This window comes from Macaca thibetana, chromosome 5 (genome assembly GCF_024542745.1).
Source record: "Macaca thibetana thibetana isolate TM-01 chromosome 5, ASM2454274v1, whole genome shotgun sequence".
NCBI classification, from domain to species: Eukaryota; Metazoa; Chordata; class Mammalia; order Primates; family Cercopithecidae; genus Macaca; species Macaca thibetana.
Window position 1 is genome coordinate 117,740,705 of NC_065582.1, and position 19,643 is coordinate 117,760,347.

General features: G+C 34.9%; 1 protein-coding gene across 7 annotated transcripts in view; it reads right to left on the bottom strand.

Annotated features, from left to right (window-relative positions):
• Positions 1-19,643, bottom strand: part of EPHA5 (EPH receptor A5) — a 349,515-nt gene that overhangs the window by 58,881 nt on the left and 270,991 nt on the right. The window lies entirely within an intron of this gene.

The window sequence follows — 19,643 nt, forward strand, 5'->3', positions numbered from 1 at the left end:
AAATCATTTACTTAGGCCTACCAATTTAATTTTACATTTCCAGATTAAAAAATTGTATTTCCAAATATATATTTCCAGAGCACTTGCTATATAAAAAAGCAAACTATACAGAATACACGCATTTTTCCAGATATTGCAACACTCAAGATTCTTGTAATTTTCTACATATTCATAGTAATAAATCCAGGAAATACAAAGTAAACTATCTTATAAAATGCACTTTATTGACAGAAAACATGAAACTGATGGCAGAATAAATGACATAAGTTACTTTGTGCTTCAATGCATTCATTTCTAGATATTTTTAAACGGATAGCATTTACAGTGATCTCAACAGAACTATAATGTGAGCTCAGTAACGATATATTATACCAGCATGTCTAGGCTTTCATTTAAAATCTGTCTGTTTTGAACTTTCATTCTAGAAGTGTCTCTACTCTATTTTATATCAAAAAGAATAAGTAAACAAAACATAAATTTCCAATAAGTTTGCAAACACTAATGAAGATAGATGATTATTTCCAAATAAAATTCCAATGGATCTTTTCAAAGAAAAAGTAGACAATTTTAATATATTTTCTTTGTAGCACTGACAATATTTTAACTTGCAGTACTACTAAATGTCTGAGAATTTTACTGTCACTAAAATGAAATTCTGATTAAAAAAATTGCTACATAACATTTATTTCCAATTTGTCTATTTATTAGAATACATTTTAAAGAATATGCCAAATCATTATTTTCACTGTGGAGATACTGAGAGTCAGAGCTACAGTATATCAGAATATTAAAACAATCTAAGAGTAGTTAAGACATCTGTAGAGCATTTTGGCAGATCTTGATATACTTCTTTACAGTAACACCTGTTGCATTAATATCTCCAACAATTACTACAATTTTATATAAGTTAACTTTCCTACCACTCCTGCCTCGTTGCAGCACTCAGATTACGGGTTAGCAAACTACAGAGAAAGGGCCAAATCCAGTTTACTACTTGTTTTTGCAAATACAGTTTTCTTGGAACACTCACTGCTTGTTGTTTATGGCTTCTTTAGTGCTGCTGTGGCAGAGTTGAGGAGTTGGGGCAGAGAATGTATGGCTTACAAAGCCTCAATCAAATATCTGGCCCTTTAAAAACTGTTTGCCCTCCTTTGTCAGACTGCTAGTTTTCGGAGATGAGAATGACTGCTCTTGCTTGTTTTCTTTTTTTTTTTTCTTCATGGCTTAAACACAATGAATGACACTCCTAAGCAGTAATGTTTTACTATAATTGGTATTAACTAATAATAAAATCATCTCAATTTACTGATATCTACTAAAATAGAAAGCCTGCATATATGAGTTCATTTCAAACAGCAGTTTCAACTCAACAAAAAATGTGCAATTATTGGTTGTTAACAAATGTATCCAATTGTTTGTTAATGAGAAAATATGATGCCATTTCCTAATAAAGTACAAATATCCTACTAGTTGAAAGTGTGCACAGTTTATAAATTCATATGGAATTGTGCATGGGAAAACAATAACTGCATCGTGATTGGTTATTATCTAACAGAATTTGTCTAACTCTTGGTAAGTGAACTGTGTCAAGAAACACATAAACAATTCTAAAAATAATAACATTTTATAAAGTTATCTTAATTTAAAAATAGCTTTGTGTCTTATGAAAAAGTATGCACATACACACACATACACTCACACGGAATTCACTATAACACCAAATCCAATAATTTAAATCAACTTACATATCATTAGAATTCTACTTTATTATTTCAATAAAATGTGATTTAAAAAACCTAGAACCATATAAAATTAAATATTTATGCTTTTATTGTATTTGCTTTAAGGTGGCATAAAAATTGCTTTAGATAATTTGGTAAACCTTCCTTATTTGGGTTGACAGCTATAAAATAGTGATAAATATATATATATATTTTCTCAGAAGTTTTGTAAAAATAAAGTGAGAGAATACATATATTTTACTTTGATCAGTGTCTGGCATATCAAATATTTTGAAGGAAAAGTGTTAGCTATTACTCTTAATTTTATCATAATCGATATGACAGAATAGATTCTCATCTCAGAATAATTTATATTTTTCATAATTGATATGACATTATTAGACTAAATATTTTTATCCATAATAGAACTAAATAAAAATTACATTCAGATTAACTAATATAAATACATAATGGCCAATGTAATTTAAAAAAAATCATTTCCACAAAATATGTTTTCTAAGGATTTGGTGATTATATAATACTGCTCATTAATATGTTATTAACAAAACTAAGGCTGAAGTTACTTTTCTATGAACATCAGAAGTTTGATAATGACCCCCTAATAACCTTTTAAAATAATTTCTGAAGACACTTTCACAGTAATAGCTTGACATCAGGTGGTATAAAAAACATATTTTTCCCTCAGCCAATGAATACTCAGATAAGTACAGGTTAATGCTTACAAGCCTCAGAGATGATTTCAAAATAGAAACCAAAATGTGCTAGAAATAGCAAGGAATCTTATCTGTGAGCTCTGATTCAACACAGTCTATATCTGTGGATGCTGGAACAGAGAAGCAAGACTGCAGGCTATGGATAAATTATGACTTAAATTATTAAACAAGAGATCATAGAATTAGGTAAGAAAAACACTAAGTTGTCAACAGATAAATGAGAAAAAAACAAGAAAAGTAATCTCGCAAAAGAAGTACTTGAATTACATATAAAATATTTTTATTTTAGTTGTAACAAAGGAAGAAAGCTAAAGGACTGCACCATTTTCCTATTTTAAATTAAATTAACAACAAGCGATGATATGTGCTAGAGAAAACAGAATGGACCTAGTGTTCTAATGTGTGGCAAGTGACACTGAAAAGTGGCACCAATCCTTTAGAAAACAATACTCTAAATCTGTCAAAGAGCAATAAAATATTCTCATGCTTTGGCCCTATTGCTTCACAAAATAGTTAGGTCATGGGGTTTGTAGTCAAACTAGGAGCAGTCTTGAATATATCCATTACTAGATGCATAGCTTTGGATAATCTAGTCACTGATGAAATGAGATAATAAAATCTACACCACGTAGGGTTTGAGGTTGATCATATATATCAAGCTCTCTGTACTGTTTGGGGCTCATAGTCAGCACTTAGAAAGGTTTTAAGTGATATTACTATAAGACAGTCTTAGGGCAAAGTGCAAGCTATATTATTATCGTGTACATTATTTGTAATATACATAAGGCTGAGCATAGATTTTAAAGCAACTAAATGATAAAATATTTGTTGGGTAAACCAGAGTATATATGTGAAGTCTATGAAGCAATTAATGTAAATAAGGTATAATATTAAATTTTTAAAAATTAGGTAAAAATCAGTGTGAAGAAAAGTAAAATGATGGCATAGGCATATGTCAAACCTGTAAGAGATATTGTGCTGAAATGTTACATTAATTGCATTATAGAAATATTTTTAGTTCACTCTGATTTCATTTTTTAAAGTTGTATTTCAGAATTTCAAAAAAGACTTAAACAAATCTAATTATGATACTTATTGCAATATATTGTCATTAAAGGCCATGTGTTTTTAAATGAGCAAAAAGAATTTAAACACATAACTAATATTAACCAAATAACACTGAATAAATTGTTCACTTGTAATTAACACTAGAATGTTAATTGTTTTATACATTTCTTAAAGTATTTCAGGATGCAAAACTGCATGGTACTAAATATGTTTCCACCAAATTTATATGTTGAAGTATTGACCTCAAAAGCAATGATTTTAAGAGGTAGGGCATTTGGAAGTCGATAAGATCATGAGTGCCCAGTCCTCTTGAATGAGGTCAGTTTTCCTATCAAACAGGTTTGAGGGAATTCCCTTGCCCCTTCCCTCCATATGAGGACACTGCAAGAAGGCAACCTTCTGCAAGGTGGTAAGCGAGCCCTCACTAGGAATCAAAGAGGCAAGCACCTTCAACATTAAAAGATCAAGGCCTTAAAAATACTTGGTGACTCAAACTCTACCACATTATTTAAATCCATGTTTTAAATAGAGATTAAATCATATAAATGACTGAGGTGCACCTTAAATAAATGATGCACTTATCATGAATTTCTTTGAAAAATCCCCCAAATTGTACAAATATAAGGGTCTCATGTATAGCCATTCATGCTAAGGAAAAAGTCAAAAACCTAAACAAACAAAAACTAATTCACATTAACACTGTAATCAGACACTCTCCTTATTTCTTACTCTAAAGTAAACCTATTAGGACCTAGAAATATCAAACTAAATGAAAGCAAAAAAAAAAAAAACTTGAGATATATTTAGAAAACACTTCAATTATTTTTTTAAGCTATATTAATAATGACTCTGTGTTTTTACTTCATTTCATTATTCTAATGGGCCAGAGATCATTATATTAGGTTATTCCTCCATGAATGCCACAGGTAAAGGAACGGATTCAATTAGCAAATGTTATTAAACATGTTAGATACAATTTGCTTATTCCAAAATATATTTGAACTCAAAATAAATTGTATCAAATATTAACCACCTTTCTTAAACTTTTTGCTGCAGTAGAAGATACAGTCATTCTCATTATTAGTAAACATTTACTGAGAATCTATATGCTATTCTTTAAGAGTGAAGAAATTATATAACAACAGCTCTCTATTCATGTGTAATACAGTGGTTCCAAACCTGGCTATAGATTAGAATCAACAAGGAAGCTTAAAAACGAAAGCCCAGGCCTTACCTTGAAATAATTAAATCAGAACATCTTGATTGTGGAACTCAAACATCATTTTTTCAAAATCTGTAAGTTGATTCTAAATTTTCTCTAGGTTGAGAAACACTGATCCAAGAGGTACTCAATAAATATGTATTGTATTGAATTGATGTGTATTATAATAGTTCTTTGGGAATTTACTTAATAAAAGGGAAAGACTTGTAATTAGCATATTAATGGCCTGCATGTAAGTAGAAACTTCAAAAGCACCTGGAGGTGTTTAAAAATAATCTGTTCTTTGGTAAGAATGTATATATATAGAGAGAGAGAATATATAAACATATAATTTATATACACATCATATCTATGTAAATTATGTACAAAATGTATATATAAAAATAATATGCATATAAAGTATTAAAACATATATATCATATATGATATATATCATTAATGTGTGTTTATATCATATATATGATGTATTGTATATATGATGTATATATCATATATGATGTATCATATATAATATGATGTGTTTATCAAATATACATATAATACACACACACACATTAATCAGGTGGAATTCCATTAAGAAATTTAAACTCAGATGTGGTTTCTTCTTTGCCCTCCCAATTAATATTTCCAATAATTATGAAAGGCCTGGACATGATATTAGTGGCAACAATAACAGGTTAGAAAGAGTTATGTCCACTCCTAAAAATCTTTCCTGTGTTTCTTCAAGAACAAAACCACAATCACCACTGCTACCACCATTATCACTTTCACTGCTACCAGTAAAAACAAAGCAAGAAAAGAAATATTAAGAAATGCTATTTTTATCTTTGGCAAGATTATTATAGGAAAAAAAAAAACAGCATGGAACTATGACTATTGTGGAGTTCCCTCTGATATTTTGGGATGATGGATTTTATTGAGCTCACTGTAGAGTGCATACCCTATTTTAGAAGACTTCAATAATGCCCTGGTCATAATATTTCCCAATCTGAAGAAGTAATGGTATCTTCCTACCAACTTATTATAAATCAGACACTTGGAGATCTCAGACACTTGGACAGATGCAGACACTTGTATGTCTCTTCTAATATTTGTTTAAAAGTAAGAAAAGGGGTGCAGGGAAGTAGGAAGGAAGGTGTGGTTTTAAAATTTTGATTGCCTTCTCAGTGATTTATAACATAAAAAATATATATGATATAAATCATGTAAGCCATATTCCCATTTGGAGCCACAAATAAACAATATTAAACACTATCACGTTCTGGAAAAATATCATTTTTTACAAAGAAAGTCTTGCACGTGTATGATGTGCATGCGCATGTAAAAATTACCTTCCTTATTTTTCAAAAATCGGTTTGTATACAAGAAAGTTTCTGCCATTAATGAGTCAGAAAGGAATGGAAGACGAGATTGTGCAGGGACACAGGAGAGGCTGTGAAAGGCCAAATAGACTGGGCTAAGGAGTCACAGGAAACCAGACATGCCATATGCACTCATACCTATGTGCCTTTTTCCATCATACTCTCTCAGCCATCTCTGGTAAAATTTATCTTCACCCTCAAGGTGCAGTTCAAATCTACCACTCCTCTAACAATATTTCTGTACTCACTTAAGCAGAGATAATTGTATCTTCTATTCTCACACTGATTTCTTCTCAATTTGTTCCAAATACTTACAATCTATAGCAACTGGTCCAAGAAGTCAAACCATAACCTCTGTAGCAATCAGACCAAATAGTCAGAACTTAATAACTGCAAACTTCCTTAATTTTTGGTCCCTATTTCCAATTTAAGATCAAACAAAGGAAGCCAAATCACCTAGGATGCCCTGATTTTAGGTAGCCAATTCCAGCTTCACTATGCCAGCAACCTCCAAATCTGGGCCTAATCGAAGCCTTCCCTTTTTCCCCATTGTTACATTATCCTGCCTGCCTTTGGGTCTCAACCAAATGCATGTGATTTTGGCTGATCCTCTTCTGTAGTAAGCTGTGAAAAAATACTCTGTGTTTGTTCTCATCTGGGTGATTTCAGCTTATTTCCACAGAAGAGATAATCTTTACTAGTTCAATAAAAGGAAAATATATGGATTCATCTTTGCAATCAACAACCATCTTATTTCTGTTCTAGCATAATAATAGTGTTGATATACAACATACTGAATCATGTTTCTTACTCCTGCAGAACGATGCCTACACTGAGCAAACATCAATTACCTCCATTTCTAGAAGCCTAAATTTGCTAAGCTTCTTCCACTGAGCTCTTGCTCTCCCAGTCATCTCACAGCTGAAACACGTCTGACTCGGGGGCCTCTTAGAAAAGAACGTAGGATTATCATGATGAACCTATTTGTGCTCAGCTATTTTAGGTTTTAAATTATTTTGAGAAAAGTAGAGAGAAAAATTGAAAGCAGATAAAGTGGTAAATAAGTGATGCTGTTTTTGTCCGTTCAAATAAATAACATTTATAAACACAGCTTTGAAATTACTGTTTTAAATACTCATTTAATGAAAAAATACCATCAATTAAAACTATGAGTGAAAAAATACCATCAATTAAAACTATGAGTGAGTTCAAAAAAAGAAGAATATGAGTAAAAGGAAAAAGTCAAATATATACATTTTTTAGCTCCCTCCATTATGTCTGTTTAGTATTTTTCTAAAATTGAATCACATCTATCAGCATGAAACTTTTAAGGTGGAAAAGTCAGAAAGACTAAGCTTTCCATTTACTTATGTCTCTCTCAAATAATAAAAGTAATTGTGGCAATATACTGAAATTACCAAAACTCAAGAAATGTATGTATTTTGTGATAAACATTTTATGATAATTGAACATACTCTAGAATGACTTAAGAGGAAGCTAAATGTCACATTTTCATATCACAATATTCAAATTCCATGCAACTACATTCTGTTTTTTATTAGCATTGATCAGTAGCATTAAAATCACATATTATAATAGTTGCCATAATTATTAAAATTAAATATTGTGCTGGAGATAAATGTGAAATATTTAATACATTGTATATGTAACATAGTGATTAATTATGGTTACAATTGCTTTATACATTGAATTGTGTATAAATGCATGTGTGTGATTATATTCACAAAAATGTACCCTTATAAAATATTTGTAATTGTGACTATATATGATCTCCAACAGGAATTTACCAAACATTGAAAAATACTTTAATATTATAATATCTGTGTAATCCTGATAAAAATCAGACAGATTAATAGAATGGCTTTCATAGCCCAGAGCCAGCATAGACAAAATAATACCCATGTAGATGCTTATTTAGTACATACTACATGTAGAATCTTACAAGATTTTTTGGGGATAGTGATAGCGAAAACCACTGCTGGGTACTCACATAAGTCTTTGGAAAATATCAATTTAAATCCCCATGTACACAATATTAACATTTTAAAGATTTTTACAACCCATGCAAAATAAACATTACTAAAACACAAACAAAATTTGACACTTCCAATAATATAGCTCTGCTCTGTGAAGTGCTACAATCCCACTAACTTTAATGGGTAAAGAACCTGTTCATGCAATTTACAAAACAGATGTTAAAACCGCTAATGACTATACTTTTTGCTTATAAGTGAATGACCCTATTAAATCTAAAAATAAAAATAAATTTAATTATAAATGCACAGTTATTTTTCTCCTATTAAATAAGCAACGATGTTCTAGGTTGTGAACTACCAATATCATGTACTATTGAGGGGAATGCTAATTAGTACAGTAGTTCAGAAGGGTCATTTGTCAATATGTATAAGCAATCTTAAAAATATTCGTATACATTGACCCTTACTTTGAATTTTATGAATGTGATCTAAGGACATTAATGACAGTTATAGTAAAATACAAAACAAGCACACACAGAGACACACAAAATCTTTCTCTCAAACAACAATTACACACACACACAGCAAAACATTCATGACAAAGATCAGACATTAGCATACCTAACAGACATTAAATTTTTGCTTTTAAAATATTTTAATTGCTCAAATAAATTTTATATTGTTAAGTAAAAAAACCCCACAAAACTACAAATTAAAAATTCAACTGTACAAAAGATATTTTAAATATATATGGCAAAATATTAATACTGTTTGCTTCTGGTGGTGCATGATTAACTTTCTGAATTTTGTCTTTTATGTTCTTTGTAATTTTAAATAGGAATTAAGAAATGCACACCTAAATAAAAATAGCGGCTTAGTAAGAAATTAGGGCAATTGACTTAACTCTGCCAACTTTGTAACCTGCAATGTAAAAAAAAAAAAAAAAAAAAAAAAAAAAGGCTGAAATTTATGGGAAAGGGAAGAAGCAAGATGTCTTGGTAATGTCAGCAAATAAGGGCATTCATTTAAGGACGTGGCCATTTATCTAACCTCTAAGAATATGTTGGAACATAGCTAAAGTAGTCCAGGTGAAATCTGAGTACTTGGGATCTATGGAGGCACAATGTGTGGAAGGAGGATTCATAATGATTTTCACCTTAGGACATTTGGTATATACTGAGATGGTCCCCTAATAGACTTCCAAGGTGGATTATTTCAGAGTTCTCCTTGGAGCCGGGGGTGCTGTCCAAAGGCTTGGAGACACTGGAGCAGGATCCAGTCACCCTGACTTTGGAAACTGATAGGAACAAATGGGCTAAAGTGCACAAGCTCCATTCAGATATTTGAGATATACAGAAGTTCCTTCTCATTTCAATTTTTTGGATGAAGATTTAGAAGCCCCAAGGCATAGGTAGAAAGATACAGGGTGGTAAAATGCACATCTGCTTATATTTTAAAGTAGCTTTTTCCCTGTTGGGGCTGAAAAGCAACAGTATACACCAGCACAGGTTTGAAAGGATTAATAATTTATCATTAAGGATTAAAAGAAAGCCTTATCCTGGCCCACTGCTTCCCAAATTACTAGAGAAGAGACAAATCCAAAAGACTACAATATGTACATTTGGAACATGAAGAACAGGGATAGGTCAGGAAAAGTCAGATATCAACAACACAACAAATCATCAAGAGGTTCCTATGTATTACAAAAAGCATGAAAGTCATACAAATGTAGAATATTGGTTTATTACATATTTATCCATCTAAATTCCTATGTAAATAATTTTAATTCACTTATGTAAATATTGAATTCATGCTAATTTGATGATGCCTTGTTTGACTTTTAGATCATCTTTGGTATGATTTAAGTGACTGAATTTCATCTTAAAAGTTTTCTGAGGAAGACTGGACAACTAAATTGGCAATTCCTTATATTTTTCCTTGCAGCAAATTACAGAAATCAGAAGATTTGTGAAGGTTTAATGTGTATATTGCTTAAATAGTTATACTGAACTTTGCATCCTTAAAAATAATAGCATCGTGGTGCTGGCATATCCAAAAATCTCTTGAACAACATTAGCTTTGCAGATTTTTGGTAAAATTCCAGTATATCTGGGAACAATTAATATTAATGTAAAAAGTATTTGATTTCATCTTATATTCTTTAATGTTTCTGAAGATTCAACTCTTTTCTCTGTAATTGCACATTATGATTATCTTTTACATTGTATGTGTAATACTCCTCCATATCTTGAAACAGTTTCTCTTTGTATTATACAGTAAGGATACTAATAAATGTATTAAACAATTGAATTCAATGATTAAACGATCTAAGCTACATAACTTCAATTGAAACTCAACATGGACAATAGTTTATTTGTATTTTAATGTTGGCAGGATCTGTGCATTATCTATGGAGAGGATCAGTTTAACCAAAGGCAACTTAATTTGCTTCAGAAAAAATCAAGGGGGATAGGCATAGCAATATCAGAGAAGCACTAGGATTCTCCAATATCAGAGGCATTGAGAACTATTGGAGGTAGGCATTAGGTACTTATGAGATACATGGAACTATTTGAATCTATGGAATCGTATGTCTGGAGGGACACTAAAGAGGAATCACAAAGTTGGTCTAAACACAGCCTAGAAAAAAACTTGGGAAACAGGTTTCCGCAATTAATTTCCACAGGGAAGTCAAACCTTGCCAACTTGATGAGATCTTGCCTTCTGGATGGAAGTAGGGGTATAGTAAGGAAGAAAAAAAAAAAAAAAAAAAAAAAAAAACTACACTAAAATTTCAACTGTATTTCTTGTTTTTCATTGCTTTTCAATCTATCAATCTATCCTGGTCCAAGAGTACTCCAATTTTTATATATTTTTTTTCTGTCTGTATATTATGATATTTTGACATCTTAGAAACCTCTCTGCCTGGGGAAAGATTGCCCCTCTCATGGCTAACCAGTTCCTAGAAGTAGCAACGTACTTAGCCTACAGCATGTATTTGAGATGCAAACTAACCAATCTGGAGCAATACCTCTTCTAACCTCCCCTTAACTTCAGGAGGCAATATTACACTGCCTTAATAACCCCAGGCCCAGGTTCCAGGAAACTAGAGACCTCTTCTGTAAGCCCAAAGTTAGCCAGAATTATTCAAACTAGCCAGTGTACGTTCACATAGAAATGCCAACAAAAGCTCACTCCTAGACTTTCCCCTCACGCCTGTCTTCTTCCTCCTGACCAAAATCTGGTGTTTCTCTGATGGTCCTGCATGACATGCCATACTTTCTGTTTCTAGGACCTGTGAATATAATAAACTTTGTTTTCCTATGCCTCTTCTGTGTTTCTTCTTGTGGTCATACCTGACTAACCATCACTTAGAAGAACACAGGGCAAGAACTCAACGAACAGCAACCATCACGGGTATGCAGATTCCAATGCCAAATCTTGCAAATAGGAAGAAATGATAATATGTTATTTAAAACAAAAACAAGGAAGAGTCCCAAAATAACAACAAAGTCAACTGAGATTGTTATCTATAATAGTGGTGGCTAAAACACAGTGTGACAATGAGAGCAGACATAACTAATATTTCATATATAAAAGTATGCCATTTTTCTGTGAGATTAAAATATTAGAGGCGTAAAAAAGTAATGAGAGAAACAAGGAGTGAGAGACAGTAAGGGAATTTTGGTAAGCAAAATAATTGGTATATTTGTTTTCATACTGCTATAAAGAACTGCTGGAGACTGGGTAATTTGTAACAGAAAGTGGGAGGGGAGGCCTCAGGAAACTTACAATCCTGAATCGTTGTGGAAGGGGAAGCAAGGGGCCTTTTTCATAAGGCAGCGGGAAGGAGAAGTGCCAGGCAAAGTGGGAAGAGCACATTATAAAACCATTAGTTCTTGTAAGAACTCACTCACGATCGTGAGAACAACACAGTGGAAACCGCCCCCATGATTCAATTACCTCCACCTAGCTCTCCTTTGACATGAGGTGATTATGGGGATTATAATTCAAGATGAGATTTGAGTAGGGACACAAAGCCTAACCATATCAATTGAAATATAATATGCTTTTTAGCATTATAACTATCACAGCCATCAGGAGTATACAAAGTCGGTCCTTCCAAATGGCATAATAAAGAATTCAGTTGCTTGAGACTGAGTTGCTAATCTATTAGAAACAGTTTCTTTTTTTTCCTGGTTCATGTAAGACCTTATAAAGCACAGATCTTGAACAAATGTGGCTTTTAGCTGATGTTTAAAATCATCTGGGACACTTTGATTCATTTTTCAACGAGTATACTTCCAGACATGGCTCAGGAAATTAACAGATTTTTTTTGTTGAATAGATGTTCTAGCCTTTGGCATAGGGCATTGCTATTGATTTTCACTGTGGAGCTGGGTATCAGGTGTCTGTGAAAGCCTGTGTTATCGTGGGTTCTGAGAGATGTGTAAAATTCCCAGAAACCTAGGAGGGTCTTCCGCCAGAGCCCAGCATCTTCTGGAGTGCCAGTCTGTACTCTTTCAGATGAGGATCACATTCTTAAAAAAATGGAGCTTTGAGCAAATGGAGCTTTAGACAGAAAGTGTATTTTGCTCTTGTGGTTAGGCTTTTGACCTGCCCTTTGCTTCATACTAGGTGAAATCTAAGTCATTTGCTTCTTTACTAAAATAATTTGTATCTTTGCAAGTGAGTGATATTAACCTCTTGTTTCTAGTACCATAAACTGAGTTTTTCTTTCAAATGTTTGCCTCAATATAACTTCCTGAGCATTGCAGTGATGTTTACATGTTTGATCTGTGGGATGTTCAACAGTGTTGAGCAATTGAGCCAGTAACCCTCTTAAGTTCTGTTTCCTAGGACTGTTTGCTTCCCACAGTGGGCAATTAGTTGTTGCTATGTTCCTTGTCTTCCTGGCATTACTCTGCCCTAATCCCCATTTGTCACTTATTAATAAATTATGATCTGCTCTCTAATTATTTTGATTCAGAGCCTTTGAAGAAAAAAGCATGTAATCATGAGAAAATAGAAGAGATAACAACCCTCAGATATTAAATCAATACTCATGTCTGGATTTTTTATAGTTGTACAAAGTCACATCTATTGCTAACTCATACGTTTCTGAGATTTACTTTTAATGAGCTTTTATCTAAAATCTGTGATTGTATATATGATTACAAATGTTTGGTTATCATTATTTTAAAATATAATATTTATAAGATTAAAATGTTTTCATAAAATGTATTGTTCGTCTCAGAACTTATTAAATTCTGAAACTACATAAGCCTAATCATGTTATAGATGTCAAATATATCAATTTATAAGAGTTATTGTTGCTTGATGTCACCAGGAACATCATGACAATGGTATAAGCATGTCCAGATGTCAAAGAAATAAAATCATAAGCTAGTGAAGATTTATTAACTCCTATGTACTACTTCTTGAAATCATTGCATTTAGTTTGTGATGGGATCAAAAGGTTTATTATTTATTTATTTAAAGGTGTATTTATGGGTTGTGCATTTCATTGTGTTTATTTTAGAGATATTAAAGTTTTTCATTTTCTAAAATGTCAATATTAATGGGAAAAAATGGACAAACCACTTCAAATGGAGATTGATGCACAGCTTATCTTTAATTCAATAGCTTGTGAGTTATTTAATTAAGTTACACAGGAGAGCCACAGAAGCCTTTATCCTCTAACTACTTACTGGTTGACAGAAGAGAGAAGACATTCACACAATGCCCTATAATTTGTAGTTTAAAGTGTTAAATTCTATGAGAATACTGATATATTGTTTTGATATATTGTTCAAAGGAGATAATACTTTGGCTAAAGGGATTGAGGGACTTTCTTTTTCCTCTATTCATGATAGAAAGTTTGATACAAGTCTTCACATGTTGATAAGGCTTAAATATTGAGGGATAATATAGAGTTTGTTCCAAGCAAATGGAAGATGTGAAAAAGAGTGTAGAGCGAGAGATTCTGTTTCCTCTGTCTCACTCCATGTGCTTTGTATAAAACTGATCCTATTTTCAGTTTCAGGTGTGAGTTCCTATGGTGTCGGTCACAAAGTGTAACTTCTCCATCCTCTTCTTAGTTAAGGTCCCAATACTACTGATTGACTTACTCTGTGGAGCTAGGTATCAAGTTTCTGTCACAGCCTGTGCCATTTCAGCTCTGAGAGTGAAGGGTGAGAGCCCTAAAGTCAAACCTGTGTTCAACACAGTGACCATTTCCCCTTAGTGATCAAAGGTTGCCCTCATGGGCCTCTCCTTCTTAGGCCACTGTGGCTGGATCTTACTCTTCCATCCTACCTTTGAATATCAGTGTCCCAGGGTTTTATCCAATAACTTCATTTTAATCAATGTCTTTAAATACCATATTTGTTCAACAACATTCTTGAATTATGTCTCAATTGCATAACAGATATGATTTTAAACACCTGGATCTATCAGTGCCTGTCCTTTAGACTAAATGTTTTAATCTCTGGGAATTTTTCAGCTGGAAGATCAATAATTTTCTTTTAGATTAAGCCACTATAAATTATGGCTTCTATCATTTGCAAGCAAAGAAATCCAAGACAACACATGGTGATAATTCTGGAAAGGTAATTTGAAGTACATTTTTAAGAGTCTTAAACTCCAGCTGCACTCCTCCAGTAATACTCTCATTAGATATTTACCCAGGACCTACATTATAATCCTTATATTCAAGATCACATATCTACTGGGGTGATAGATACATTAAATGGTGAACTAAAACTACTTCAGTGAGAAAATAAAATTTTAAGGGTAGACAGAAATGGAATTAATCAGGGTTCACAAATTCAGGTATGACCATGGAGTTGGTGACATTTAATTTGTGTGAGTTTAGAATAAATACAATTTACTGGGTATAATTGTCCCATGAAGGGAGGAGAATCTACTGAAATTCAATGTATTTTTTAGTGTCAAGCTAAAACTAACATTAATTTTTAAGAGGTGTTTTATTCATATTTCTGATAGTTTCTAAAGTTTTAAAATGTAAATTCCATTATTTTTAGCAGCAGAAAAACAGAGGCTTCCCATACAAAAGTTCAAAAGTTGAATAATCACAAGTCTTGGGGAAGTTATATCCTAAAGAGCAAAGGCCGTGACATCAGAGCTGGGTTCAAGCTCCAGGCCCTTACTGACTAGTTGTATACAATAATTTATGTTCTGGACACTTTCCAAGAGGAAAAAAGGCACAGATAAAAATCCCTATCATTTTGTATCCTTCTCTAGTAGGACAGACAGACTAAAAATGATTCATGGTGTGCAGAGGAAATAATCATGTCATCTTTTTAGTATGCTTAATTGAGAGAACAAGATTGAGCAAAGATTGGAAAGAAATAAGAAAAAAGCTATAAGGTTCTCTGTGTCAAGGAAGTTTTGGACAGTAAGAAGAGCCAATGCAAAAGAACAAAGGCAGGACCTTTCTTACAATTTTTAAGAAAGAGCAAGAAGATAATTTTATCAGCTATAAATTAGATATAGATCTAGTATTGAGACATGGTGGTGTGAAATATTACTTGCAAAACTTTAGAACATTGCCTAGTAGTAAATGCTATGTAATTAATGTTAGATAATGTTATACTTTTCATTACTATTACCATGTTACTTCCATTAGGCAAAGAGGCTTCTCTGCAGGTTTTAGAGCATACCCTTCATGAATATACTTTTCACAAAGTACTCATTCAAGAAACTATGATGCTTTGATATCAGATGTAGTCAGAGCTCATTCATGTGTCTAAATTAAGTAGCTGCATTCAAAACTCTGGCATAAATATTTTATTTGGCTCCAAATGAGCTTGAAGAAAATTTTCTAAGTTCAAAGGATTTTACCCTCTAGCCATTGCTTTGACTAACATAAGAACCGTGCCAGGCATGTAGCAAGAACTCAAATATTTCTTGAATTAATGATTCAGACTAACTGAAAAGTTACCATGAAGAGAAAAATTCCAATTCTATTGTAAACTCTTCTTCTTCTATGCCTAACTATTGTAATTCTGTTTTATAAAATTTTGTCTCCTTACCAGGCTACTAAGTAAGAGTAAGAACATTTATAGAAAGGACACTGTTTTCTTATATCACATGTCCTGGACTTACCTTTGTGTTTATGTGCAATAAGTGTCCAAAAGTGTTTGTAATGGATAATTGTGAAGATGTCATTTACAACCTATCTTACTTCAAGGGACTTAAAAGTAAGTACAAAAGGCTAAATTTTAATATTATTTTCTTGAAACAATAAAACCTACTGTTTTATATAAATTTACTTGTTTCTCTAATTTCTAGCACGGTCTGATGACTGTAATTATGATAGCCTCTATTATAGTATTGGCTGACGTCTAAAGAATTTTTGCTTCAGAAAACTGTGACATTTCAAATGGATTGAGTTTCAACTGTTGAATAGAACACAAAGAGAAACAGTATTGAGTAGTTTTATGTCTAGGTACAAGATTTGAACATGACCATGACAATCAAATGGAAGATTGTTTGGCCAGAAAATATAACTCGTAACAGGCATTAAGCCATTTCCTTAATTAAATTTATCATCTAAGGAACATCATAGCATTAAACTCACATATGAATAGTCTTAAAATTGATGGCAGTGGCGGCCTGTCTGGAGTGACCACTGCAAAGGCAACAATTGCAGAGGGGGAGGTGAGGCCGAGGTTACGCGCTCTGTGGAGCCAACAGAAAATGGGAATTGATGGAAGCCCACCCGCTTCCAAATTGACAGGGCAGGAGCCCTGCTCTTCTAGGCACAGCTGCAGCCACCCAACTGCGGCTATAGATCTTGGCATCCCTGTGCTTTCGGGAATCCCAAAAGACTCCCTGCCCCTGCAGGCTCAGACATGCCTGCTCCTGCTGCCTGGCCTCTCCTTGCTACTGGGGCCAGCTCTGATTTCAAAGCAAAGTTGAGGATAAGCCTGGGCACTGTTAAAACCTTGCCGGTGTGTGTGCATTCGGGGCAGTGCTAACACACAAACCCCCTGCTACCTAGGTATTGATTAGGGTTCAAGTTCCCTTTGCTCTACAGAACTTAAGGCTAATTAAGGGGAATATTGTAAAGTTTTCAGATGACCTCACAGTTACAAAGAAGCTTTCCAGAATTTAACTCAAGTATTTGAACTCACCTGGAAGGACGTTATGTTACTTTTGAGTCAGACTCTGACTACCACTGAAAAGCAGGTCACCCTGCAAGCAGTACAGAAGTTTTGGGATGAGCTTTGTATCTCATATAGTTCCAGGGAAGGCGATGAGCCTTATCCCATTGGAAGAACAGCAATACCACTGGAGGACCCTAAATGTGACTGCAATGATTAAATGGAAGAATGAAAGAGGAAGAATTATCATGTGTGTATCCTGGAGGGATTATGAAGGACTAGGACTAAGCCTCTCAGTTAGTCCAAGCTATTCATGATAGAACAGGGATTAGATGAAAATCCCACGGCCTTCCTGGAAAGGCTAAGAGGGTCCTTGGTAAAGCACACATCTCTAACTCCTGATTCAGTTGAGGGACAACTGACCCTGAAGGATAAGTTCATATTCAAGCATCCCCTGGCATCAAGAGGAAGCTTCAGAAACAGGCCGTGGGACCAGATAGTACTTTAGAGAACCTCCTAAAAGTGGCCACTTCAGTCTTTTACAATAGGAATCAGGAGGAGGCCCAAGAGAGGGAAAAGAGACACAAGAAAAAGGCAGAGGCTCTAATAGCTGCCTTGCAGGCTCACAAATCCCAAAATCCCTTGGATGGACCTGTTAACTGCTACAAATGTGGCAAGCCATTGGCACTTTAGGAAGGACTGTCTGGACAGCAGGAGGAGGCCACTTTGGCCCTCTCCAATTTGCAGTGGGGACCACTGAAGAACAGACTGTCCTTGGAGACAGGTCACTAGGTCCAGCCCAAATGGTCCAGCAGAACTGATGGGCCCTGGGTCACTTCTCCCTGGCTTTGGTGGTTCAGAAGTCAAATGGAGAAAAGTAGACTTCCTCCCGGACACTGGAGCAGGTCTTTCAGTTCTCTCCAATACAACTCCCCTCTCCTGTCTTAGCAAGATCGTGGAGTGGGGAGGGCATCTCAGGAACACATTTAACCCAAGATTTTTCCCAAACCCTTAGTTGTAGAGACCTCTTGCTTACTGTTCTCACCTTTGTTCTGTTCCTCACCTAAAATATTTTTGTCAAAGACTCCTTAATCCTGAACTCCCAAGGGATTATCTACCCCCCTAAAGAGTTATTTCTCCTTTAAAGTTTAACTGCCTCCATACAAGGTTTAATTTTTTTGACCAAGATGAAACAGCTCTAGTCACAACATTATTTTTCAAAATAGTCTACTCTTAGATTGTTTTTTCCTTTTAGCTCCTCTTTGTATAATAATCACACTTGATCTAAGCACACTTAATCTCCTTGTAAAATGTGTTTCTTCTTGTCTAGAGGCCATCAAACTCCAAGTGGTCATGCAACGGGAGCCTCAGATGATGGCTCCTTTCTTCCCGGGCACCCTTAGATAGGCCTCTGAGAGAGATCTGACTGCTGTTTTCCCCAAAACAATGCCCCCTATCAGTTTGAAACAGTTAAGAGTAGTCACTGTCCCTATCCTAATGGCAGTTAGAAGTACCTCTTCACAGGGGGAATTGATGGCAGTGGTGACCCATCTGGAGCAGCAGCTGCAAAGAAGCTGGTTGTAATTGGGGAGGCATGGCTTGGGTTGTGTGCTCCGTGAAATGAGTAGGAGACAGGAAAAAAGGTAGAAGCCTCACCGACCCCCTTCCAAGTTGGCAGGGGAGGAGCCCCACCCTCCTACATGAAGCTGCTCCTACAGACACCCAGCCACAGCTGAGGACCCAAGCATTCTTGCGCTCTCAGGGGCCTGAGAAGGCTCCTGCCCCTGCAGGCTCAGAAGGCTCTGCTCCCACTGCCTGGCCTCTCCCCACTCCTGGTGCCCACTCTGATTTTGGAGCAAAGTTGAGGATGAGCCTGGGTGCTGTTGTGACCCAGGCATATGTGTACAAACTTGGGGTGGCACTGACACACCAGTCCCCTGCCACCTTGGCCCCTCTGAACTTTGGGCACCAATGAGCACAGGGGAGAGCCTGAGGGAAATCTGAGAGTGGCTCAGCATGGGCCTGCAGGAACCCCTCAGCATGAACAGCCTGGGTGCTGTGGACAGCATGTTGATGGTGGCAGGAAGCAGACAGGATTCTGGACAGAAGGCAAGGGCTCCCACCTTCAAGTCAGGGATGGCTTGAAGTCTGGGGGATAAGCTATCACTTCTTTGGTCCGGAGTGAGAAGTTATGGTGCTTTCTCCAGCCTGCCTATGGCTGCTCATAGTCCAATCAACACACACTTTCTTCCTGCTGAAGCCCATAAAAACCCTGGACTCAGCCAGACTGGAGAGACAACAGGACTCCCTGTGTACAGATAGGAGCTACCCACTGTGGGTCTGTTCTCCACTAGGGGCTCCAGACTTGGAAAAACATGCCTGCAGATAGGAGCTACGCACTCTGTGTCT